The following is a 27418-nucleotide window of genomic DNA, read 5'->3' as shown; positions in this document are numbered from 1 at the left end:
GTGCCAGTAACCAGTAACATTGAAGAAGGGAAAAATCTAATCTGCATGTATTTCGAAATGAAGGGTGGAGAGTGCAATAAATGATTACTTGCTAAGTGTCTGCAACCTGTGTAATAAGACTCATTTATTCTATTCTGCTTTTGTGGATTATCTGATGGTATCAGCCTTCTGAAAATCTGTGGTGTGCATTCCTTTTGGGCATTTTCTAAAAAGAGCTGCATGCATTAGATGGGTTCTTAAATAAAAAAAGTAGTACCATGAAGTGCATCTAGCTCCAGTAAAGATTTATATAAAATTTAATTTATGTATGTGCGGCAACGGACATTCGCCAAAATTTGTGCCCTGGAAGGCACCCAATATGTGGACAATGATGTGATCATTTTGCCTTCCTACGCTCCTTCTTTTCCTGTCCCTCAGTGCTGACCTGTCTTCTAGTACGGGCCGCAAATATATCTGTCAATCACATGCCTGACTGCTTTGTACATAACTCCAAACGTGAGCTGTAACAATGCTATATGATATTATTGCGCCTTGTATGTTGACTGTGACGCCCAACACGGCTTGCTATTTCATACGATCTATGTTGTACTAATGTCAAAATTCAATAAAACAGATTCGCAAAAAAAAAGACATTGACCAAGGATGAAGAATCTGTGCTCGAACTAGGCCTTAACTTTGTTCCAAGGAGAAATACACACTTTACACAACCTAAAATTGAAGCTATTGAATCTTTCCGCAAAATCAGGCTGAAAGCATTCTTTCATAACAAGTAGAATACTAGACCTAAAGAATCTCTTGGCTTCGCAAATACGTCAAAATTCATTCCTCCAATTCACACCATCCCAAAGGTAAAAGTAGCCTTTGAACAAGTCGTGCTTTCCACAATACAACAATTGAAGAACAAGAAGTCTTTTAACCCTAGTAATTTAACTTCAAACCAATTCAAAGCCATTCAACACCTCAAGAAGGACAACCCAATAGTTATCAAGTTGGCCGATAAGAGTGGAGCGGTGGTCCTTTGGGCAAAAGAAATGTATTTGAAGGAAGGACGAAACCAGGTACAGAACCAAGTGAGGTACAGACAAATTAAGGATGACCCAGCCCTAGAGATACAAGAAATCATCAAGTTGATCCTCTTGGAAGGACTGGAATTGGGAATATTAGGACCCAAAGAATTTGACTATTTGAGTAAGAAGCAGCCAAGGATCCTTGTCATTTACTTCTTACCAAAAATCCAAAAGCAACTGATTGAACCAACTGAGAGACCCATCAGGCACCCACTGAATTCGTTTTACAACTGCCAGCTGTGGCCCTTAGGAAAAACCATTTCAAATTTGAAGACACCTTCTACTTCCAAACGAAAGGGAATGCGATGGGCTTTCCCTTCGCTCCAGAGGTGGCTAGTCTCTATATGGCAAGGCTTGAAGATAAATTCATCCACAAGGACAATCCGTTTTTGCAACATCTAACGCAATGGTATCGTTATATAGACGGTATCTGCACCTATGGAGCGGCCCAGAAAATGAGCTCACAAGATTTTTTGATTGGCTTAATATTAGACATCCTGATATTCAATTCACTCTCACAAAAAATAAGACTAGTCTAACGTTTTTAGATGTCAAAGTCAGACCCATTCAGAAAAAACTAAAAAACACTCTACATCAGAAGCCAACAAATAAGAACAGCATACTCCACTACAAAAGCTCTCATCCCAGGAATATGAGAGATAATGTACCCTATGGACAGCTATTGAGGATCAGGCATAATTGTTCATGTAAGCAAGTTTATGAAATTCATGCAGTCGCCCTATGTGACCACCCTTGTTTGTGATGAAAAAAGATACCAGTATTGGACAACAGTTCGTGAGGGCAGAGATTACTACTCTGTTGAAAAGGAAAGACCTGCGATTTCAATGACATCTTAAACCGATTGAAGGCCACCATAAGTGTGGAATTTGTGAAGCATGTGAATCAACACTGGAGGGTGCAGAATTCGAGCAGAACAACTTTAAATGGATCCCCAAGGTGTTTTCGTATTGCAATACAAAAAACGTAGTTTATGCTATCATATGCCCTTGTTAGGCCTAAATTATACATCCGAAAAACAAATCAAGAGGTAAAGCAACGTATTGCTCAACATCCTTCCCGAATCAGAACAAGGGTTGCTAATGCCCCGATGGTCAGTATTATGTGCCATCGAACCAAACCCAAGAGGAGGTGATGTTGCTACAAAAGGAGGCATATTTGATCTTGAACTTCAACAGTGCAGAGAAAGATCTAAATGAAATGTCAGAAATATGTCGAGCTTAACACTGAACAACTCTAACCCGAGTGGTAAGGCAAACACTCGATTTAGATAGTAATTCACCACAAATTCCATAATGTATAGCCCAGGTCAATGTAAATGCAAGGATAATACCAGCCAAATTGAATACCACAAAGCCCACAATGCATCACTCAAGCTCCGATGGAATGATAGTTAAACCCGGCTAATTGGAAGTTGCGAGGACTGAATCAATCAGAGCAAAACGGCAGAACTAAATGGACGGAAGAATTGCTGAAGAATTAAGAGTCTGCAGTAGTTTCGTGAGGCGTTATGACTACATGAACTGCAACACTACATGAACTGCAAATAGAAGTTTATTCCTTTTTGCGTAAACACGAAGAATGACTGTTGCTTGCGTTCACCCTCTTCAGAACTCGAACTTGGCACCTTAATATTCCAGTACAGGAAGTCTCAAACATTTCCCTTCGAGAGTTAGCAAGAAAATAAGTCTTTTTGCATCGCTGCACAACAAGTTGAATGCTGAAATGTATTTAAAAAAAAGAGTTGCCACATTAATGTTATACGTTTGTGTTACAGACCGGATGATCAGAAGCATTTGCGTTGTTACTTTCATATAACTAAAAGAAATTGTTCGAACTACACATAGAGCAGGTACCGTCAGTATAAAGATACTTTTAACTAAAACGCAAAACTTTAGAAAGGGGTTTCATCAAGGTAAAATCTTATATTTTCTTTTCATTTGTAGATTACACCCAGTCTCTGCCCTGAAGAAAATCCCAAGAATTATATTGGGATTCGAAACGCGTCAGCACGCCTTGCCATTTAGGAAATATTAGCATGGAAATAGGAATTGCTCCAAGGGGATTTGAAAGTTTGTACACCCTTTGAGCTTGCACTTTTGTTCCTGTTGGTCAGCAACCTTCGGATGAATTTCTAATCCAATCACAAACCGAGAGGAGTGTTGCTGTTAAAATATTGACTGATTGAATACTTTAACTCATATTGTAATTGACTCATGTGTTATATTTGTTATGTTTCTTTAGATTATTGTGTTATTATGTCCAAATGTTCAATGTCAAAACAGAAAGCACGTTTTATGTTGAATTATAAAACTAAATTAAATGGTTTTCTTTAAAACAGAATCAAAAATAAGATAATGTAATAAATTATACAACTCAATTTTGGTCTCAGTCTGTTGAAGCAGAAAACAACATTGTAAGTTGTCAGCTAGACAATTTGTTCTCTTGTACTTTTAGAAACTTGGCATTTTCTTGTCCTAACCATTTGATGCCTGCAGCCAGGGATCCTCGCTCTTATGACAGTGATTAGCATGGCAGTTGGCCTGTACATAGTCCTCCTAGTCTCCTAGTCTGCTAGGATCTGTGGGGTAGAGCTGTTTCCAGCCTCATTTAGATTTCAAAGGAGCTGCCACAGCACAGTCACAAAGAAGTTCATACTAAGCCTTCTCTCATCACATCCTTTGGAGCCTGGGCAGAGAGGTAGGAAATTCTTGAACCATCTGTGGGGGACAACTCAAGAAGTTTCTTCCCCTTCAGAACTGTTACCAGGTATGAAAATATTACCCTCAGACCCAGCCTAGAGTTCACTCCGGGACCTGTAGAAAATAGTCAGAAGGCCTGCCTTGCAGAGAACTGACCTGGTACTGGAAGCCTGCTTTGAACTCTCAGATGACTGCCCTGCTGCTGCAGGACTGTCTAGCTGCTTGAATCCAGAACAGCTCGAGTGAATACAAGGGCAATTTGGCTGGCCTCCTGCTCTGTGCTACAGGGATGTGATAAGCTCCAACAATTTGAACCCTGCACTTGGATAATGCCTGAATCGAGTCCTGCCCTCTAACTGGTGCTCGCCTAGTCCTGGACTTGTAGCAGTGGTGCTAAAATTCCCCAAACAGCCTCTGGTCAGCCAGACTTTACAAAATCTCCCACTACATTCTTCTCTGCAGCAGCAAATCATGTTCAGCAGCTCCTTGCAGACTGGATTTCCAGCCGCCTGGAGCACTTGTCAGCTATAACCTGCAGCTTCATCCCTCTGGAGATTTTCGACTTCCAAAAAAGTGACTAAGTCCAAATGTGGAAATCTTCACAGCCTCTTTGTCTAGCGGCTCTCCGACAGCAACGCTTCCACCTTGGGCACTGACGGCTGCCTTGTCCTGCTGAACTTTACCACCTCAGACATTTCTCCTCAAAAATTCTCCTAATTCAGCAGGTAAGTGGAGAATGGGCCCAATCCACCTCATGTAACTATCTACTTCGCCGCGGTCTCAAACAACTAGATTTCCTGCTGTTGGCATTTTATTCTTGTAGGCGCTAGTTTTTAATAAAAACTTAATAACTCCAGTTCCAGTGATTGGATTTTCGTTGCTTTGGTGCCAAAGAAGTCAGATTTTACTCTATTTTTCTAAATGAGAGTGGGATTTTTCTTGTGTTGTGTTTTAACTTTATTACTATTTAAGTGCTGCATAAATGCCTTTCACAATGCTTCTATGTTAAGCCTGACTGCTTTTGTACCAAGCTACCAGAGGTTTATATAATGACATTTTGTGTTTTATTCTGGCCAGGATTGTGGTTATTGCTTGGGAAGGACTCACACCTCCCTCAAACAAAACTCCAAGTTCAAACTGTTGCAGAATCTGGGTGACAGTTTAGAACTGATCATTTTGCTTTGCCTGCCATTTTGTAGGGTTTGTGATTGTGCAGGCCTCGTTGTGGGAAACAATTCTTGAATCAATGTGGAATGCGGTGAAAAAGCGGAATACACTTTACTTGAAAATAAATACATATTTTTGACTGCAGGGTTCGAAGAAGACATTGGAAAACATGCACATATTCCAAGGAATATATAAGTTCAAACAAGGACCTATATGCCCAACGGGACAGGGGTAAGTATTACATATATCTACAAAGTGCTGTGAGCATCATTTAGTGTGTGGGAATCACACTCTCAATCAATGATCCCCACTCTTAATGCAGTTACTCATACAATATAGAGAACATTTCTCAATTACAACAAAAAAAGCTAGTAGAAATAAATAAGAGGTCTGACATAGGGTTTCTTTTGTTGATATATATTCTCAACATATCTCTGCAACCATCAGTGTACTTATTATATACAAGGTGCAAACAACGCAGTGCTCGAGTGATTGTGACAATCCAAAAATATAAACACAAAACACTGTACAACTCAAGCTCATACATTTATTTGCGAAAGAAGATATGTTTGCAAATGTTGCACTTTCATAATGATCATAATCAAAGTGTCAATCAGGGATAAAATGTTAACGTTTCAACCCTGGCTGATTTGATGGGTCTCCTCCTATCTTGAATCTTTGTACTTGATTATTGGAGTTTGATACTGATGGCAGTTTCACATGTCCGCAGAGATAGAGGGAGATCTTGGATAGACCCTTCCGACCTCCACTTGAAAACAGAGAATCATGTACATCAAGGGATACCCTTTGAAACTCTAAACAGGGTGAACCTAACAGCCCCCAGTTTGTGCCTATCTAGAGATGATGCTATTGAATACACATTAAGGGCATCATTAGGATGGCGGGCGGACTTTGCCCGCCTGCCATCCCGACGGAAAACAGGACCGCCTGCCATATGTGCGGCGGTCCCGTGGGGGATATTAGGATGCGCCCGTCACACAGGCGGGTGCATCACGCATTTTGAACATTGCGGCTGGCGGTGTTTTCAGCAGCACCCGCCGCAATGCCAAAAGTGCATGTTATGCATATGCATGCACAACATGGAAGGCGCCGCGCGGTGCCTGCCATGTTGCGCATGCACTTGCAGCGGGGTACCATAGGTACCCCCCATGTGCCCCCCAACCCCCCAACATCCTGGGGGCCCGCAACAGGCCCCCAACTTGAAGATCCGCATGCCTTTCTGTAGCGGAAAGGCTGCCGCCCGCCTGCATCCTGATATGGATGGCCACCATATTAAACCCTCATCATCACATCATCAGAAGTGGAGATCATCACGAAACCGGAGGAATACCGTATGATGAGGAGGGGGCAACATACGGGGAAGACAACCCCCCCCACCAGCACCAATACCGCAAGGGAGAGGACAACAAGGAAGAGGCAGAGAAAGAGGCAGGGGTGGAGCCAGCAAAGAAGATGCAGACGCAAGAAAAGGATCAAGAAAAGGAAAGAACACAGAGCCCATGGGAACCAGGCATGGGGGCTCAAAGAAGATCCAACAATGTGGACAGCACTATGGTAAATAAAACCATTGTTAACCTTACCCACTGCACACTGAGTTTCCTAGAAAAGAAAACCCTATGCTTAGGCCTGACATTCTGCCCCACAGAAACATTTAACTATTCTACCACACGTATTGATATGTTCAAGTTTGTTAGGAAGCTGAAACTCACCAACTGGCATAGCCTTAAAGGGAGATCAACAACAGTGTGTACTACTAAGAATATCACCATCCAGTTGAATCTGACAGTGGGAGATGCCAATATCCTCATGACTATGCAGGAACTTGAATCTACCACAGGGGCCACTACCAGTGAAATGACCAGCAATAATGATATTTTGGATATCACCACTGACAGGGCAGCGTCTACCCCGTTTAAACCATGATCAATTTTCTATCCCAATTTACCGCACGATAATTTAGACACCTTCCACAATGTCGTGACTAAGGATCTGCTTGAATGTAAACATCAGAAAAGCCACAGGGGCACCAGGGCCTTTAATTTAACCATCAAACAAAAATAAATTATCACATCCTTGGCCAATGACAAGGAAATTGTGATCCATTCAGCAGACAAAGGGGTCAATATTGTACTTCTGAGCAAGGAACTGTATATTGCAGAGGCCCACAGACAATTGGAGGACAGTAGGTTCTATTGCAGCTGTAACACCAAAACCTATAATGACAGCATTATCTTAACTTGGGCTAAACTTTCTGACTGGCAACAGCAAGGTATTACTACCTTGGAACAATATCTATTTTTGAAAAAAGACTATCCTAAACTCCCCATAATGTACTTTCTACCTAAGGTACACAAGAACCCTGTAGATCCACCCGGCAGGCATCTATAGGGAATGTCTTTGAGAATATCTCCAAATATGTGGACCATTTTTTACAGGACTATGTTGTCACACTTCAGTCTCATGTCAAGGATACAGAAGACTTTTTCATTAAAATAGAGGACATTGTATGGGAAGAAGAATTGTTTATGTTTATCACCCTTGATGTCTCCTCCATCGATACTATTATAGATCACAACCAAGGCATTTGTGCATGTACACATTATTTGAATGAGAAACATATAATATACCTTGCACACACTACCATGCTCCTTGACATGATGTATCTATGTCTCCAAAATAACATCTTCATGTTTAATGGCGACCTGTACATACAAGTCCTAGGAACAGCGATGGGCACTTGCTTTGTCCCGAGCTTTGCCAACCTGTACCTAGGCTTGTGGGAGAAGGAGATACGTGAAGACACAAGACTTCCTGGATTTCGAAAAGGTCGTAGTATGGCTACGGTACTTAGACGACCTTTTTGTAATTTGGAAAGGGAGTGAATCAGAAGCTACTAACTTCATAACTAAACTGAATGAGATCACCTACAATATTGTACTGACTTATACCATGAGTAGGGAAGAAATAGAATTTCTTGATGTCAAAGTTAAGGCAACACTAGGCACCCTACAAACTAGACTGTTCAGGAAGGACACATCAGGGAACAGTCTCCTTCATGCTCTCAGCAGCCACCCTAATACCCTGAAATGAAGTATTCCATATGGTTAGCTGTTGAGAGCACGAAGAAACTGCAGCACTGATGAGACTTATCTCAAGGAAGAGGAAGTCATGCTATCTAGATTCACAGCACAAGGGTATCCAAAGTGGATACTCGACAGGGCAGTATCTAAGATAAGAACTATCACCAGAGAGAGAGTACACTGAAAGCTAAGTAGGCTATCGAAAAGAAAAACAAACCACTATAAACAAGAGTGATTCTCACATACAAAATGGACTCATATAAGGTACATAAAATCCTAACTGAGAACTGGAATATTCTTAAAAGTGACAACGTAGTGGGCCCAACCATCAGCGACAGACCTATCATTACGTACCCTAAAGGTCGCAGTCTGAGGGACATGTTGATGCATGCGGACATCACAGAACCCCGCAAGTCAGGCACACACAATCTCAAGGGTTTTTACCCTTGCAGCCACTGCAAGGCGTGCCGGTATAGCCACATGGTGAGGGAATTCAGTGTACCTGACTATAAGAAAAACAGAACCATAACTCCTAACTTGTAGTACCACGCATGTTATCTATGTCCTGGAGTGCCCATGTAACAAAAGATATGTAGGGAGCATGACCTTGACGGCCAAAAAGAGGGATCTAGAACATCTCAGGGCAATTACAAACAAAGACCCTCATTACCCCGAAGCACGTCATTTTGCTGACTACCATCTGTCCAAAAGCTCACTTCTACGCTAGTATGCCATAGAACAGATACTGATGGGTCTAAGAGGTGGAAATAGAGAACTCAAACTGAGAAAAAGGAATCGAAGTGGATCCTTGATCTATAGACCGGGTACCCTATGGGACACAATCAGGACGAAGAATTAGCAACACAACTGATTGAAGAGTAGACTGTTGCAATTCACATATGTGAACTCCACCCAGATTGAACTTTTTTTCCTCCATGATGTTTACAGTATTGTTTTTAAATGTGTACATATGCACTGTACATTGACAGATGCATTTGCAATTTTAACTCTGTGTTTTCTTGTTCTTTCTTCACAGGAGGAAAGGAAGGGGCCCACCGAATATCTACGGTCACTTCAAGTGCCACCTACTCTTTTCTTCCCCTCTTCAGGGAGTGCACCATCGAACTGATTGATAAGAAATTTTCCCTTAATTTCACTATTACATATTATTGCTTTTTGTAATTTGGGTACTTGTGACCTTCATAAGCATTTCTTCTGCCACTTGACGCTAGTATTGTTTCAGTGCACAGTCAATTAACCTAGGCCACCTTGTCCATTTTTAGAGGAACCGGTTACCTCCGAAGCGCAGCGGGTATGCTTTAGCGTATGAGTTGTATTTCGCATCGGATACAGTTGCGTCAGTAATTTTTCAATTATGCGCATGCCACACTGTATAGCCACACCAGCACAAAATGAGCCTTGGTATTTTTTGTGCACTTGCATCGAAGGCTATGGATTGTGACAATATTTCTTTTACTATCGGTTGGAGAATATGCCTTGATTTACCGGCTCTTGCAGTGTAGCAATGAATACTATTCTAAGCTTTCTCTGTCCCTCTGGTACAAGCAATTTGCAAATTTAATTTAATAATATATGATTATTGTTGAGTAATATGTTACCAATATAGTGTCATATATGTATGTGTACCGTTACCCATTAGATTATGTATATACATGCCAATTCCAATATGGCCGCTATTGTTGCAGTGCAGTGAAACGTGATTTATATTTGAAGTCCTTTCCTTATGTTTAGGCACCAGTACCAAGCCTATGTTATGCACCACGTCACAATGCTCAGTGTGTGATCAAGAAAGTTTACCTTTCGAAACGCGTAACATTCTGAGAAAATAAACACAATTTTCTTCCAACCTCTTCAATATATATATATATATATATATATATATATATATATATATATATATATCCTCAAAAACAAAGAACGCGGCACACCTCTTGATGATGAATGTTGTTTATTCAATTCGTGACTTCCTCCTGCGCGTTTCGAACTGAAGTTCCTGATCACGGTAGAGTGTTTCTTAGTCCTTTTTTAATTTCCAGTTATATACAATTTTTGTTTTGCTAGTGCATTGTGGGTTTAGTAGTTTCTCATGTTATTTCAAAAAAACTTTTTCACAAAAGTTTATTTATACATTGCGCTATTTTTCTCTCTGGCTGTACTAGCGAGTTTGAGTATCGCAAAGCAAAGTGTTTTAATTTTTATAGATCACAAACCATGTTGTTCGTTGTTATAAGCTACAACCTCGCATATTGATAAAAGCGGGAGAGCCAGGACATTGGTAATCAGTCCAATGTTTCGCAAATGATCACACATGGAGTGAAAGGGATAACTAAGTGTTATGATATATTTATGGGCTGAGTGCCCACCACACTCTGCTTTTAGTCACTCATCTCGCCATCCAGACAGAGAGCGTGCACGTGACAATGCACAGTTATTTTGAATGACTTGTTCTTGGGCTAGTTACAGAATCTTTTATGCTCCTCACAATCAGATGTTTCAGATATAGAGATGTGCAGGGTATTTTTCTGCATATATTTACATTCTGTTTGTTATTCGAGAGAGTTCATACAGTTTAAGTCTTTTTGGTTCCATTGGGGTTTTTGGATGTTCAATAGTTGTGGCTTCCTCTTGGATTCTTTTCCTTGGTTGACTTTTAAAGGTGAACATACATCTCCTCGTCCCCATTCAGTCCCAGGGGATGTTTCGTTTTGAATCTTATGATCATGCGTGATTCCAGTCTGCGTAATTTTTGTACTCGATTGCCTCCACGTTCATTTATTGGGACTGTTATTAGTCCTGAGTATTTGATATCTAGCCATGTTTTATCTTTATGCATAGACATGTGTTTGGCAATTGCATATGTATTGTCCATATTTTGTATCGCACGTATGTGTTCGAGTATATGTTTTTTAAGGGGACAGATTGTGCTCCCTATGTATTGCTTTCCGCAGAAACATTGGAGAATGTATACCACATGTGTAGATTCACATGTGATGGTTTCCTTTATTGCACGAACCTTGCCAGTGGGATCTGTTAGATTCTTCAGATTTTTTCCAATTTTGCAGGCCTTGCAGGATGTACATTTTGTGAAGCCTTTCGATCTCAACTGTAGCCAGGATTCAGTTTTTTTATTTTCAAAGTGACTTCTCACCAGATGATCTGTGAGGTTGGGTGCTCTTCTGAATGAAATCAACGGCCGGTCTCCAATTGAATCGCGTATATCTGGATCTTTTTTCAGTATATTCCAGTATTTTTTTACTGTTTTTTGTATTTCGTAGCTTTCTTTGCTATAGGTAAGTATTAGTCGTGGTTGATTGTCATTAGATTTTGTAATTTCCTTTTCTCTTTCTGGATTGTCATCTGTGTCTGTACTTTTCTCTTTCCTGCTTTCTTTCTCTTTTTTGATTAATAGTGTGTCCGCTCTGGTTTTCTGTCTTGCTTTCATTTCACCCCGTTTTATATCTGCATGTTTGTATCCACGTTGTTTGAAGCGTTCTTTTGTTTCTTCAAATTTCTTTTCCATTTCCTGCTCCTCCGAACCGTTTCTCTTCATCCGCAGTAATTCACCGTAAGGTGTGCTTTTCTTTAATGCCTGGGGATGGAAGCTCAGTCCATGGAGCAGACTGTTTGTTGCTGTCTTTTTCCGATATACTGTTGTATGCAACTGATTATCTTTGACGTAGATTTTGGTGTCTAGGAACTCAATTTCTTTTGAGCTTAGGTTGTATGTGAATTTGAGACCAATATCATTCTCATTAAGCTCAGTAAAGAAAGCTTGAAATTGTTTCTCAGTTCCCCTCCATAGCAGAAACAGGTCGTCTATGAATGAATCGTAGCCAGAGGGCTACATTTGACATATGATGGTCGTTTTCCTCTCTCCAAGCTATGTTCTTCTCCCACCACCCCATCATGAGATTCGCATAGCTTGGAGAGAAGGAAACTCCCATCGCGGTACCGCAACATTGTGCATAGATCTTTTTGTTAAAAAGGAATACATTGTTGTACAGGCACATTGTGATCGTGTCGACCAGCATGTTGGAGTGCTCTAATTCATTCATTGGTCTCTGTTTGAGAAAGTATTGGATCGCATTAAGTCCCTTTTCATGATCAATTGAAGTGTACAATGACACTATATCAATTGTTATCAATAGCTAGGTAGGTTGCCATTCAGTGTTCATTAGTATTCGTAAGAAGTCCCCAGTATCCATGATATAGGAGCTCAAGGTTGTTACAATCGGTGCTAAGTAGTGGTCTACATAAGTTGATATATTTTCATACAGGCTTCCACAGCTTGAGATGATTGGACGACCTGGTGGTTTGTTCAGCGTTTTGTGCACTTTCGGGAGAAAGTAGATGGTTGGCATGATTGGATGTTCTACCATTAGGAAGCCCTTTTCATTTTCTGTTATCAGACCTTTCTCTTGCCAATTGTTTAGTTTTCTGTGTAGGTCTGATGTTAACATGTCAGTGGGATCTTTCGATAGAATTTTATAGTTTTTCGTTACATTTAATTGACGCATTGCTTCTTCTATGTAGTGCTGTTTGTCAAGCACTACAATGTTTCCGCCTTTGTCGGCCGGTTTGATTTCGATCTCATAGTTGTTCTTCAGTGCTTGTATGGCCTCGCGTTCTTTCTTAGTAAGGTTTTCCCGATTCTTCTTTGATGTAACATTCTGCATAGTATCTATTTCTCCCAATATCAGGTCATAAAATGTGTCAATTTTATTTCCTGGATGCAGTGCTGGGCAGAATTTTGATTTTTTCTTAAATGGTGTCGGTATACGTTTGTCCAATTGTAGCCCCATTTCACCCAAAATTTGGGTGTCAGTTATTTGAGAAGCATCTGTCTCATTTGCCAATTCATACGCGATCCGAAGATGCGGTACATCAGAGATTTTGTAGATTTCTGAATTTTCTAGATCAGGCTGTTGGTGTTGATCTGTATTTGCTTTGAAGGAGTGCTTGGCAAAGTATTTCTTTAATTTTAATTTTCTTATATATTTGTACAGGTCTATTTTTGTTTCCAGGGGGTCCTGATGTTTTTCTGGACAGAATGATAGTCCTTTATTGAGAAGGTCAGTTTCAGTTTTGGATAGAGTATATCTAGATAGATTGTTAACTAGATTGGGAATTTTGGGGTCTTTAGACCTTATTTCCTCATCAGTGTGCGGTTCCTTAAGTTGTATCTTCCGCCTTTGCCGCTTGCTTCTTCTTGTTTTCCTTCTTGGTCTCTTGAGGGAAAGGACCTCCTTCCCCTTGTCCTGGTCCTTCCTGATCCACAACCTCTTGGTTTGCCTCTGGGTGTTTGTTGCTCTTGGTAGAGCAATTTCATTTACTCTAAAAAAGAGAATTTACGTAAGCCTGTTGGTCTTTGTTGTCCTTCACTTAAGTCAGATTCGGATTCGCTCGTTATATGGCCAGTGATCGGATCCACACTGGTTTTCTTTATTTCCCATTGTTGTTTATAGATCTCAAATTTTTTCGCGAATGTAAAGATGGTTCCAAATTCGTAGTCATCCTCATCTCTACGAAATTTACGCTGTTTCCTCTCCTGTACTTCTTCTTCATGGTTATCCAGATTGCGATCCATGTCAGCTCGCAGTTTTTTAATTACTTCGCTACTTTCACTTGTTGCTGATATCTGGGTTTCAAGTTCCAATATTTTTTGTTGAAGTTCATCTACATCTTTCTTCGCATATTTAATTATTATATGCATCATATTTTTAGAGCATCCCATGTTGTTTCTACCCCACTCTTCCAACATCTCTGGCTTTGTGTCCGGATGGTTAAGAAGAGTGAAGATGCAGAGCCCTCTCGGTACCATTTCACATTCAATGTATTTTTCTAATGTTATAATCTCCCAACTTCGTGAAGTTTCCTTTCGTAATAGTTTTTCAAGCTGCATGAAAAGTTGTTTAGTGGTGGTAACTTGAGGTTGCAATCTTTTGTCCATTTCATTCGTATTTTTTGATGCCCCTGCACCCCTTTGGAACATGCTTTCTGCTTTTGATGTTCTTTTGGCAGCCCTCTCCTCCATGTTGGCCAGAGCAGATAAAGGTGTTGATAATAGTTAGAGACCAAGTTTTATTGATACAGGCACTGTGTATAGCGCGTTTCGAAGATGTTTATCTAATGTTGCACTTATTCTTAAGTGGTTGTTAAGGACTGTGAAGACACTCGTAATGGTTCCTTTTAAGAGCAGGGATTTACTTGATCTGTCCCCGAGTCACGATATTCATACAACTTCATCAAGAGAAAACATGGAAACACTGTGTGTTTGTTTCCCGCAGCGCGTGTTTGTAAGTAACTGATTGTCTGCGCTATGTTCTCGCTGCAGCGTGTGTGACTCGCAAAATAGAGATTTGAAATGTTCTTACCCGGGAGACTCCCGCCGTTTCAGTGTCCTCCGACCCCAAACGTCGGCGCTCTACCAGGTCTCTTTGATGCGTTCTGTCACTTTTGCTTGTTTCTGAAGTCCCGTTTCAAGGCGCGTGTTGGCGGGTGACCGCTGTTACCGATTACACGGTGTTTGCCTGTTAGTGGCCTCGGCTTCGATCATCCGCACAAAATGCCTTTGGAAGTAGTCTTACAGGGACGACAGATTCTTACGCTGGGCTCTCCTCTGTCCCGAATTAATCCTTTTGCAAAACATCCATGTGACAGTGGGAGCACCTTGAACAGCTGGTGCCCGAGTCGAGACCAGGACAGGGTCTCGCGACATTAATCCTCAAAAACAAAGAACGCGGCACACCTCTTGATGATGAATGTTGTTTATTCAATTCGTGACTTCCTCCTACGCATTTCGAACCAAAGTTCCTGATCACGGTAGAGTGTTTCTTAGTCCTTTTTCAATTTCCAGTTATATACAATTTTTGTTTTGCTAGTGCTAAGCTAAATATATCATAACACTTAGTTATCCCAGCAACCAGTGGTTGGGCAATAGACCTAGAAGTCACCAATGTCTGTATTTACATGACTATGCACTTTTACTCGTATGGAAGGCAAAGCTTGTAAAATGAAAGGAAAAACAATATTATTGTTAATGGATCATTCCCTCAGTTGCACAATAATGCGTCAAACAATATGAAAAAGGTTAATATGCACCTTGTGTATTAAAAAATGTGAACATATATTCCTTCTTACACATGTAGACATAGAAGAAATAGTACTGCGAGATATAAGCTCTAAAATGTAAAAGTGCAAGAGCCGGTCTGTTTGTGTTACTGTGCTCTCAGGGTGAGGAATGAATTTAAGGGTTGGTTTTGGGGCCAAAACGTTAATGTGTCCCAGCGTATGTAGTCCCTGTACTAAGAGAAGTCCTCTAGCTGTAATCGTAAGTCAGTCACAGCTCATCACATCGGAGTTAGAGGTCTCATCGCTAATTGTGTGTGAGATCCTATAGGATAAGAAACCTAGAAACACAGCAGTCTAGCTCTAGTGGGCAGAGTACCCAGGACTCGATTGCACGTATACTAATTAAATAAGCTGAAAAAGGCGCCGCAGACTAATTCTATGTTGAATTATGTCCAGTGTAGTATGCCCTATCGTGAGTGTAAAACGTGAAAAATGAAGCAAAGGAATTAAAAGTGAATGTGACCTAACGTTACGGAGACTGGGCAGCGGTAGGACAAGCAGCTAAGACAATTTACAGATGCACATTCAGTGCCTCATCCACATTCATACCATTGGGGATTTTTTAATTGAGGAGGATGATGTATCTTGATTCTAGTCTTCTAAGGGCCAACTGTCTGAAGAATAGATCTTGTGCCTTACCTCCGTGTGATGTATTTATATGTCTGGCAACAGGGTATGTTGAGTCATTATTGGAAATGGCCCTAAGGTGTTGTAAAATGCGGACATGCATGGGGTGGATGGTACTACCCACGTATACCTTGCCCCATGTGCAGTACAGTACATAGACTGCGAAGTCCGATTTGCAGGTAAAGCTGCCTCTGATTCATTTTATAGGGTTAGTGTCTGAACGGCATCTGAACCAATTTGGTCTTGACCCCATGTTTACACACCTTACATTTCGCGCATTTGTGGAAACACTTTTGAGCTTTAAGCCACATGCAGCCCTTAGTGATTGCAGGGGCATTGCTGAATAGCTCCTGGCACATGGATTTGGCCCTCCTGAATGTGATTTGCGGTGTTCTAGTACAAATGGGGCCTATAACTGTATCACTGCGAACTGTGTTTCAATGTCTGTGTAGAATTCTACGGACGCGTCTAGGGGTATCAATTTTATTGGAATACCTTTTGGCCTCAGATTTCTCATCTCTTCTGAAGAGCAGATCCTCCCTCCGTATGTTAGTGGTCTTAGTTTTGGCTTTCAACAGTGTGTCTGAGCTGTACCCTCTGCGTTCTAATCTATTGCATAAATCGCTAGTAGATTTCTCAAATCCTTCACAGGTGCTACAATTCCGTTTCATGCGCAAGCATTCTGCATACGGTATGCTTTCCTTCAGAGAGATGGGGTGGAAATTATTAGCATGGAGTATAGCATTGCCTGCTGTGGGTTTTCTGTACGTTCTTGACTGTAATTTATTATTCTCCACAAATATTTCTAGGTCTAAGAAATGTATGCACTTAGTACTAGTGTTGCATGTGAAGGTGAGATTCAAGGAATTATTATTTATCTCTTGTGAGAAGATTTTAGCACTTTCTAAAGTCCCTCGCCATAGGATAAATATGTAGTCAATGTATCTGACATATAGGACAACATTTTCAGCCTATTCATCTCTCTGTGTTTTCATGAGCATTTGCTCCTCCCATCAGCCCATATGCAAATTAGCATAGCTGGGGGCGAAGCAAGTACCCATGGCTGTGCCCAGTAGCTGTTTGTAGGTGAGTTTGACAAATATAAAAATGTTATTATCCAGACACATTTCTGCCATTTGTAATAGCTTCCTAGTGTGTTGAAGCAAATGGATAGGTCTTTTGCCTAGGTAATAACCCAGAGCATTGAATCCATCACTGTGTCTAATACTGGTATAAAGTGTATTCACATCCAGTGTCATCAGTATATAGTTGGTGTCCCAAGATACAGCATAGATTTTGTTAAAAAGTCACCAGTGTCTCTTATGTAGGCAGGAAGTTCGAATACAGATGCTTGTAGAAAGTAGTCTATAAATCTGGATGTGTTCTCAAAGAGTCCCCTTATTGCTGCAATGATTGGTCTTCCCGGGGGTTCCAGAGGATTTTTGTGTATTTTGGGGATTAAATAAAACTGCGGTGTTACTGGGTAGTTTGTCTTCAAAAATTCGATTTCTTGTTTGGACAACAGTCCCTCTCCTCTCCATTCGTACAGTGCCTTGTGGAATTTCTCTTTGATTCCAATTATACATTTCAGACTGATACGGCTGTAACATTCTCTGTCTTGGAGTTGATTTAAATCTTCTTTGTTGTATTTCTCAAGTGGCCAAAGGACAAAGTTGCCGCCCTTGTCCGACCATCGGACCACTATGTCTTGTTGTTGGTTAATTTTTTGGACGAGTTCATTGTATTTAGTCATCCTATTATGGTTGGTACTGATAAACTCCTTGCTGCTTTTGTAGGCCACCTCTTTCAGGTATTTTATCTGCGAAGATGTCAAGCCCATCTTTAGGCATCATTGGTGTGAACACCGATTTGGGTTTAAACGGCGTTCGCACTGTGCTAAAAATGTCGATACCTGCGGATATAGCAAAATCAGTAGTTGTTTCCTGATAATCTGATCCTTCCATATTGGCCAAATTCTGAAGGAGAGACATGTCCCCAACATTTAGTGAGAAAATAAACACGATTTTCTTCCAACCTCTTCTGAGAGTGCGCTTTACTGGCTTGAAGTGTGGATCACTATTGCCCGTCTGAACTCTACCGGCACAGCGCACCCCCAAACTACGGGCGGATTTCCCAGGAGGAGCTTCTAGTTTTGTGCATTGGATGGAGGGATCTCTGCCGGCCATCTGGACTCACCACTAGGATTCGAATTGCTGTGGATCTGTGCACGCAGCAGGACAAGATTTTCAAGATTTTCTTCCAACCTCCTCTGAGAGCACGCTTTACTGGCTCGATGTCTGTATATATATATATATATATATATTCACTTAAAAAACCATAGGTTTCACACATGTTATAGTTAGCTGTACATTTCACTCGTAAAAAACCAATGAAATTCCACGTTATAGTTAGATCACGTAACTATAACTTGCGCGCCCACAATAAACTGCTGATGACGTCACATATTACATCACTCATGACATGGTCAGTGACATCACTCATGACATCACTGATGACATCTCAAATGACATCACTGATGACATCATCCAGTGAATGTGTGTTTTCTGAAAATTAAATATGTTTTATATAAGTATATCTAAAGGTCGATGGAAGAATAAATGGGTATATAAGTGTCTAAATGGATGATTTGTTTTTGAAAAATTGATTGTGTAACTGACTGATTAAGTGTATCATAGTGAATACATGGCTTAGTGAGTAATGTTTAAATATGTAAATATCTGTATCAGTCTCTCACTTTGTGTATAAGTGGCTGCATGGGTTGGTGAGTAGCTACATGGGTTTCTATATAGGTTATTAGTTGGTTTTTTGAGTATCAGTCTGAGTGTCTGCATGGTTCGGTGGGGGTATTACGTAGTGCATAGGTGCATGAATGAGTGACTCACTCTTTGTATGTGTTGAAGACAGCATGTGTGCAGGACTGTATGGGTGGATGAGTGTGTGTATGGGTGTGTTAGTGAGTGAATGACTGTCTCAATAGTGTCTTTATGAGTAACTATATATGTTTTAAACTAGTATATGTGACTATTGGTGTATATAAGTGAGTATATGTGAGAGTGAGAGATTGAAAGAGTTCCTGTATGAATAAGTATGTGTTTCTATAAGTGATTGTTTAAAAGACTAAGTATGTGTAAGTTTCCGTAGAAGTAAGTGTGGTGGTGTGTGTATAACTGTATATGCAAATAAATGTATGTTTGATTCTTTATTAGCATGAGTGACTATGTGTGTGAGTAACTCTATGGATGAGTGGCATTGTGTAAAAGGATGTATAGGTGTATGAGTACATATGATGAGTGAATACATGTATGAGTGACTGTATAGGACGGATGTGTATGTGGATCTTAGAATTACTGAAGAGGTTGTTGTAACTGGTATTGGTATGTCCATTGTTTTGAAAAGTTTAGTCTCTATTTTTGAATGTGTGTATCAAAGGTTATATTAGGGTGAGAGGAGGTCTGCCACTCTATCACAAGGATGATGTCATCAGTGATGTCACCAGTGATGTCATTTGAGATGTCATCAGTGATGTCATGAGTGATGTCACTGACCATGTCATGAGTGATGTAATATGTGACGTCATCAGCAGTGCATTGTGGGCGCGCGAGTTATAGTTAGCTGAACTAACTATAACGGGGTAATTTCAATGGTTTTATACAAGTGAAAAGTCCAGCTAACTATAACACCCCTGAAATCTATGGTTTTTTCAGTGAATTTCTGAGGTTTTTTAAATGCTAATTCCTAACTATAACGTGCCTGAAACCTATGATTTTTTCTGTGAATTTCAAAGGTTTTTTAAATGCTAATTTCTAACTATGCCTACAGAGATAGGACATGTGAAGAAAGAAGAAAAAATGCACAGAAAGAAAAAAAAGAAGTGCAGAAAGAAGCAACAGAAGTCCTCAAAGACCAAGAAAAGTGCAGGAAGAAGGATAACGTGCAGAAAGAACAAAAAGAAGAGCAGAAAGAAGTCTTGTTGCAAAATCATCCTGTACCCTCAACTTTTTCAGACGGATACTGGTGGTAACTGAGTCTGACTAACCAGTCCTAGAGCCAGTGCTATGTTAAAAGACACTTAGAATACAGTGAAAACACCTACATACACTAGGGAACATTATGCGTTGGGGTCCCCCTGTGATTAGCATGACCTCCTCTGTAAGCCCCTAGTATATAATAGGGCAGGGGGATTAAAACTACCTCTTAAAACAGGCCACAGGGCGTTTTTGCACACGTTAACTCAGGCCCCGTCCCCTCCCTTCACCACTGTGTAAACACGCCCTGTGTCCGTTTTTAGTTGGGAGATTAAGTTCATTTGAATCCTGAGGGTCCCTAGGGTCCAACTAGCCCACTAGGTACCTCCAGTAAGTGCCACAGAGCTGCGTTGCAGAGAGGTGTAAAAAGTGGCACGGCCTGGACCACCTCTCTGCAATGCAGCTCAGTGGCGCTTACTGGAAGCACTTGGTGGGCTAGTTAGCCCCCAGGGGCCCTCAGTATTGAAGGAAAATTATATCCCCAATTTAAAACGTGCCATAGTGCGTGTTTGCACACGTCACCTCAGGCCCCGTCCCCTCCCTTCACCACTGTGTAAACGCGCCCTGTGGCTGTTCTAAGTTGAGAGATTAAGTCCCCTTGAATCCTAAGGGTCCCTAGGGTCAAACTAGACCACTAGGTACCTCCAGTAAGCACCACAGAGCTGCGTTGCAGTGAGGTGTAAAAAGGGGCTTGGCCTCAGAACACCTGTCGGCAGCGCAGCTCCCTGGTGCATACTGGAGATGCCTGTTGGGCTAGTTGGCCCTCAGGGACCCTCAGTATTGAAGAGGAATTAATTCCCCAACTTACAACTCGCCACGGGGTGCGTTTGCAGAGTGCTGCAAGGAGGGGGCGTGGCCTCCGGCACGAGGCCAGTCTTTTATTTATTTTAATTTTTTAAGAAGGGGGGCTGTGTGGTTCCCCTTCTTATTCTAATTTATTGGCCCTGATGACCCCATCCCCCAGGGCCTGTCTCCTAATTATATTTTTTTGACCCCAATCCCCAGGGCCGGCCACTGTTTTTTATTATTTTAAAAAAATATATATTTATAGACCCACCTAGGACATGCTGGACCAACCGTACGTACCTATCACCATGACGATTTGCGTGATATTCATTAAAAGGCGACTATGCATACAATGAATCCACGTGGAATGTATTTACACCACTAGTGAAGCACTGACATGTCTGATGCCCTACCGTGCCTAATCCCGGTAGACACCCTTGTCGTTTATTTATACAAACATGGGTAGCTATTGACGGGCACATTTAATACACATGCACACCAAGCCATTCAAAGGGGATTCGACAAAAATTCGACCAAAACTATGCAAGAAACCCCCCTCACGGTTCATAAAACACACATCCACTGCCGGATGTGTAATACTTTTTATTTTACTCTCTGGAAAGGGGACGAACATCACTTGAGAGTCACAGCGCGCTCCTGGCAGAGCCCAATGCTGTGTTACACCCACCATTGCCTGCTGAGTGCCACACACCTCTGTGTTGTATTCCACTAGCTAGTGCATATGCTATGACACTCTCTAGCCCATGTGCACTGTAACACCACCCCGTGAATATGTAATGCCACACTTGTCTTCGCACGGGTTATATTGCCCCATCTAACGTGCCTTCCTCGATGCCTATGTTATAACGCACAGTGCTATGCCATACATATTACAATCTGGGATCCATATCTTTGTCACAGTGCTAGTTAGGTTACACAAAACTGCCCTGTGCATATTACACTCCAAGGCGCATATCGCATAGCACGCGCTAGTGCCTGTGCTATCTTGCGCTCTCCAATGAATCTGTCATTGCGCACAATGTATTGCATATTATATTTCACGCCCGGTTCATCTTATATCACACTTTTTGGTGCATAGTTTATACCATACACTATATCTAGTTTTAATTTTCAATCATGCTCTCAGGACTATGTTCTACATAACACTGTGTTCACCTACCCTTTTCACGGGCATTACAATTTGTGATAGGGGGTGGAGGGTCAGGGGGTGTTTCTGCCAAGTGAGCCCAGAGTCACAGTCACAAACGTCCTCTTCTTCCTGAATAAAAGTGAGATTATGCTGCATACTTGTTCATATTTTAAGTAGTTCGCACAGACACACGTTTTAAAAACACTAAAGTTCCTAATACCCGCCTTCTCTGAACAGTTAGCTTGCTGCCCCATCCCCCTCCTCCCTATCCTCTGTTGTGGGAATCCATGGACTAGCCTCCTCCCTCCTGCCCTCCCTGGTCTGTTGTGCTGCAACTGCTCCTCCTGCAAGGCCCGTGCGGTCTGTTGTGAGGCCCCTTCCCCTGAACTTTCTTGTCTGTGCACAGGTCCTGACCCTCCCTTCTATCCTCCATCATCCTTTGTGCATGCCCCTGCACTCTCCTTCTTGCCCATCATAGCCATTGTGCTACCACTAACCCTCCCACTTGCCATGCATGGTCTTCTGTGCTGCCATGGCACCTCCCACCTTCCCTGTGTGGTCAGTTAGCTGCCCCTGAACCCCTCCCACCTTCCCTCCATGGTCTGTGTGTATGCCATCACAGTCTCACTGTTGCTCTTCATGGTGTGTCTTGCTTCTAGTGCCCATCCTGCCTGACCTCCATGGCTATCTTGCTCCTCCTGCCCTGCCCCCTTGCCCCCAGCCCTCTGTTTACATGTGCAGACCCCTACTCCCTCCCTCCTGGCTTGTCTGTTCCATTGTAATGCCCCTGATCCATCCCTCCTGCCCTTTATGGTCTGTTATGCTGCAGCTTTCTCTCCTGTCTGTCCATTATGGTCCTGCCTCTTGCCCCTCTGTTCTCTGTTGTCCATGTGCATGGTCCTGTCCCCTCCCTCTTGCTTTCTATGGATTGTTGTGCTGCACTCCCGTCCCGCATGCCCTGTGTGGTGTATTGTGCTGCTGCAAACCCTGATGCCTGCCCTGCAGGGTCAGTTTGGTGCACCTCTCCATGTCCCTCCTGTCCTCTGTTATCCAAGTCCATGTCCCTACCCCATTTCCTTCCATGATCCAATGTGCCATACTTGCGAACATTTTGAACTTGGTAAGAGGGAGATTTTGAAAAAAAACTGGGGTATTGATTTTCCCCTTTGAGTTACATTGAAAAAGAGGAGATTGTAGACAGGAGACAGATAAAATAAAGCCCATTTGAGCTTAAAAACATTGGACGTTTCCTGGCTGAATCGGGTCTGTTGGCATGTATGGTTGTACTACCATTGCCTCTTCCTTCTGCCCACAATGGTCTATTACATTGCCACAGCCTCTCTTGCAAGTCCTGTATTGTTGGTTTGTTGCCCCTGCCCCCCTTTCCACTGCCCTCCATAGTCTGTTGTGCTGCCACGGCCCTTCCTGCCTGCTCAGTGTGGTTAAATTGTTGCCTTTGCACCCACCTACCTGCCTTCAATTTTCAGAGTCCGTGCCCCTAGCCTCTGCCTCTCAACAGTATCCTAATGAACAACTAGATTGCTAACATTCTATATTTATTACAAAAGTGTGGAACGCCTGACGTCATCTTGATGTAATCAAAACTGTAATACCTAGAGCATTTCCTTTAGAAATTACATATATGAGAGGGTCTTATTGGCATCAAAATTATGGTTAGTGCTCTAAAAGACTAAAATAAGGACATATTTTCTGAGTTTTCAAATAGCGAGAAAGCACTTTTAAATTATTTGTTACCTTTATGTTTTTTTATCCAGTTGACCACTTGATTAAATGTTGCACTTAGGTGAGAGGATGTGGTGTTACTTCCAGAACTGCAGACTTTGCAACTGGGGAACCAGGTTGGAGTTTCTGCTTCAGCTCGACATTCTGTGATTATGGTCAAATCACTTAGTCTCCCCATGTCTACAACCAAAATGAATTTGTTCTTGTGTGATGTAACCAATGCTCATGTAAAGCACTCCAATACCTGACAAGTCTGCAATATATAACACTGCAAAAACACAAAATAATAAGTGTTTTGCACACTTCTGTCATTGGGCTATATTTGGGCTACATCTGGGTGATTTTGGGCTACATTTGGGCTCTTTTGTCTCCGGTGGCCATCTTGGGAGATTTATTTGTTATGAAGTTTCCTAATTTCCTCATGTACTGCAGTCTCCTCAGTAGGAAATGCTTTCAGTTTTTTACTTTGATTCCATCATGAAGGTATTCAGATATGTCACACATTTGCCATAAATTCTGAATGTTAGCACTCTAGTTGCTCATTAGATCACTGTAGTAAAACTACTGTTCACCATGGAAGTCTGCTCCTGGTATTAAAAGTGCATGTTTCAGTCTGCATGTCAGAATTTTTTAATGAAATAGAAGAGGATTTGAGAAGTCACTCAAAATGTGCCCTCATTTTCTTTCTTCAGCATTAATCATAATTTCTATGGCAACATGAACCCCCTCATTGTGTTCCTTTTTAAATTAAATGTTTTAAGTGTTACCAGTTTATTCCTATCAAGATGGCTTCAGGTGTGCCATACTTTTGTCATAATGAGGACAGTAAGCGCTCTAGTTGTTTTTAAGAACACTCTGGGACATTCTGTCATTGGGCTATACTTGGGCTACATCTGGGTGATATTTGGGCTACATTTGGGCTCTTTTGTCTCTGGTGGCCATCTTGGCAGACTTATTTGTTATGAAGTTTCCTAATTTCCTCATTTACTGCAGTCTCCTCAGTAGGAAATACTTTCAGTTTTTTACTTTGATTCCAAAGGCATTCAGATGTGTCACACATTTGCCATAAATTCAGAATGTTAGCACTCTTTTTGCTCATTAGATCACTGTAGTAAAGCTACTGCTCACCAGGGAAAACTGCTGCTGGTATTGAAAGTGCATGTTTCAGTCTGCATGTCAGAATTTTTTAATGAAATAGAAGAGGATTTGAGAAGTCACTCAAAATGTGCCCTAATTTTTCTTTCTGCAGCACTAATCATACTTTTTATGGAAACATGAACCCCCTCATTTTGTTCCTTTTTAAATTAAATGTTTTAAGACTTACCACTTTAATCCAAGCAAGATGGCTTCAGGTGTGCCATACGTTTATCATAAGTAGGACTGTTAGCGCTCTAGTTGTTCTTTGGAACACTCTGGGAAGCTGCAGTAGAACACAAAGGAATCAACTGACAGTCTCTGCCCTTGTTGGATGTATATGTTTTACTGAGAATGTCAGACTTCATTCTCACATGACTGAGAAAGATAATGTGAATTTACAGAAAATAAGCTCTCAGTTTAGCTTATAGATCACCTTCCAAACCTCTGTGGGAAAAGCATGAGAAAATATTTTTCTCTCAATCATGAAATCCCAGCAGAAGGCTTTTTCACATGGTGAAATCACCTTAGAACATACCACAATTCCTAAAATGAGTATGGTACCATCAACAAATGATTTATAATGTAACTAAAGTCTTAAAACCTTCTATTAACTGCAATGCTTTTTAATGAGGTGCTATCATGTATATTGGTCCCAAGATGGCTGCCAACACTTCTTGGATGAAGTGCTGACAGCCAATCAGATCTCAGGATGAGATGTGTGGTTAGGCTCCGCCCACATATATATATGATTTTACTTTTGATTTTCTCAGGAACTACTGAACAGATTGACACCAGACCTGCAAAAGGCACATCCCTGACCTGAGGACTACCTCTCTGCCAAATTTCAAGTAATTCTGTTCAGCCGTCCGGGCTGTACCTTGGACTAAAGGTCCCTATGGAAAATTGCATGGGGAAAACGCGTTTTGGGACCCCCCTTTTTTCTCAGCCCCCGCTTGACGAATCCCCCTGAGACTTTCAGGGTAGGAGCGGAGCGGAGCGCCCCACCTATTTTGAAAATTTCGCGAGGATTCGTCAACCGGCGCCAAAGTTATTCCAAATAGAATGTTGCGGATTTCCTATGGAAACACGGTCCTAACTATAACTATCTACTGGCGACCGCCAGTAGATAATATATATATACATATTACCTACTGGCGATAGCCAGTAGGTAGTTATAGTTAGGACCACGTTTCCATAGGAAAACCTCAACATTCTATTTTGAATAACTTTGGCGCCGGTCGACGAATCCTCGCAAATTTTTCAAAATAGGTGGGGCGCTACGCTCCGCTCCTACCCTGAAAGTCTCGGGGGGATCCGTCTAGCGGGGGCTGAGATAAAAGGGGGGTCCCAAAACGCGTTTTTCCCATGCATTTTTCCATAGGACCTTTAGAACGAGCTACAGCCCGAACGGCTGAACAGAATTACTCAAAATTTGGCAGAGAGGTAGTCCCTAGGTCAAGGAAGTGCCTTTTGTAGGTTTGGTGTAAATCTGTTCAGTAGATTCTTAGAAAATAGCCTTTAAATCAATATATATATCTGAGCCAGCTTACGGTACGCTTACCGTACGCTTACGGTAAGCGTACGGTGGCGTGCGCGAGCGCGATTCTGATTGGCTCTTAGATCTTAGTAAACATTCGAATCGGCCGAAACCAGGAAGCGGCGGCCGCCATTTTGTCTCTCGCACTGAGAGTGATTTTTAAAATATCAAGCCCAAAAACATGTAAAGGGGCTGTTTTGACAACTCCCTCCCACATAGTCATGTTGAGGGAGTCCCCAAACATCCCCCAAGTGCAAAAACGGTTTTATTTTTTTTTCGGCAATTTCGCGGGGTACGCTTACCGTACGCTTACCGTAAGCGTACGGTAAAAAAATAAAAATAAAAAAAACACTATCCACACTTACCCCACCCCCTGTGCTTTTGGTGGCCGAAGGCCACCAAATGTACAGGGCTTATGTTAAGGGCAAAAAACACTATCCACACTTACCCCACCCCCTGTGCTTTTGGTGGCCGAAGGCCACCAAATGTACAGGGCTTATTATAAGGGAAAAAAACTTAGCATTTAAAAAACCTTGCAAATTCACTGAAAAAACCATAGGTTTCACACATGTTATAGTTAGCGGAAATTTTACTGATAAAAAACCAGTGAAATTCCCCCGTTATAGTTAGCGCAGGCAACTATAACTCACGCGACTGCAATCTTCTGCTGATGACATATGTGTCTTTATGAAAAAAAAATATTTGTAATATATGTATAGCTAAAAATGTATGGAAGAAGACATGGGCAAATAAGTGTCTAAATACAGTATTAGCATCAGCAGAGGATTGCAGTCGCGTGAGTTATAGTTGCCTGCGCTAACTATAACGGGGGAATTTCACTGGTTTTTTATCAGTAAAATTTCCGCTAACTATAACATGTGTGAAACCTATGGTTTTTTCAGTGAATATATATATATACATTACCTACTGGCGGTCGCCAGTAGGTAGTTATAGTTAGGACCACGTTTCCATAGGAAATCCGCAACATTCTATTTTGAATAACTTTGGCGCCGGTCGACGAATCCTCGCCAATTTTTCAAAATAGGTGGGGCACTACGCTCCGCTCCTACCCTGAAAGTCTCGGGGGGATTCGTCAAGCGGGGGCTGAGATAAAAGGGGGGTCCCAAAACGCGTTTTTCCCATGCATTTTTTCATAGGACCTTTAGACACAGCTACAGCCCGAAC

This window comes from Triturus cristatus, chromosome 2_1 (genome assembly GCF_964204655.1).
Source record: "Triturus cristatus chromosome 2_1, aTriCri1.1, whole genome shotgun sequence".
In the NCBI taxonomy this organism is placed as follows: Eukaryota; Metazoa; Chordata; class Amphibia; order Caudata; family Salamandridae; genus Triturus; species Triturus cristatus.
Note: the sequence above shows the minus strand (reverse complement) of the source record.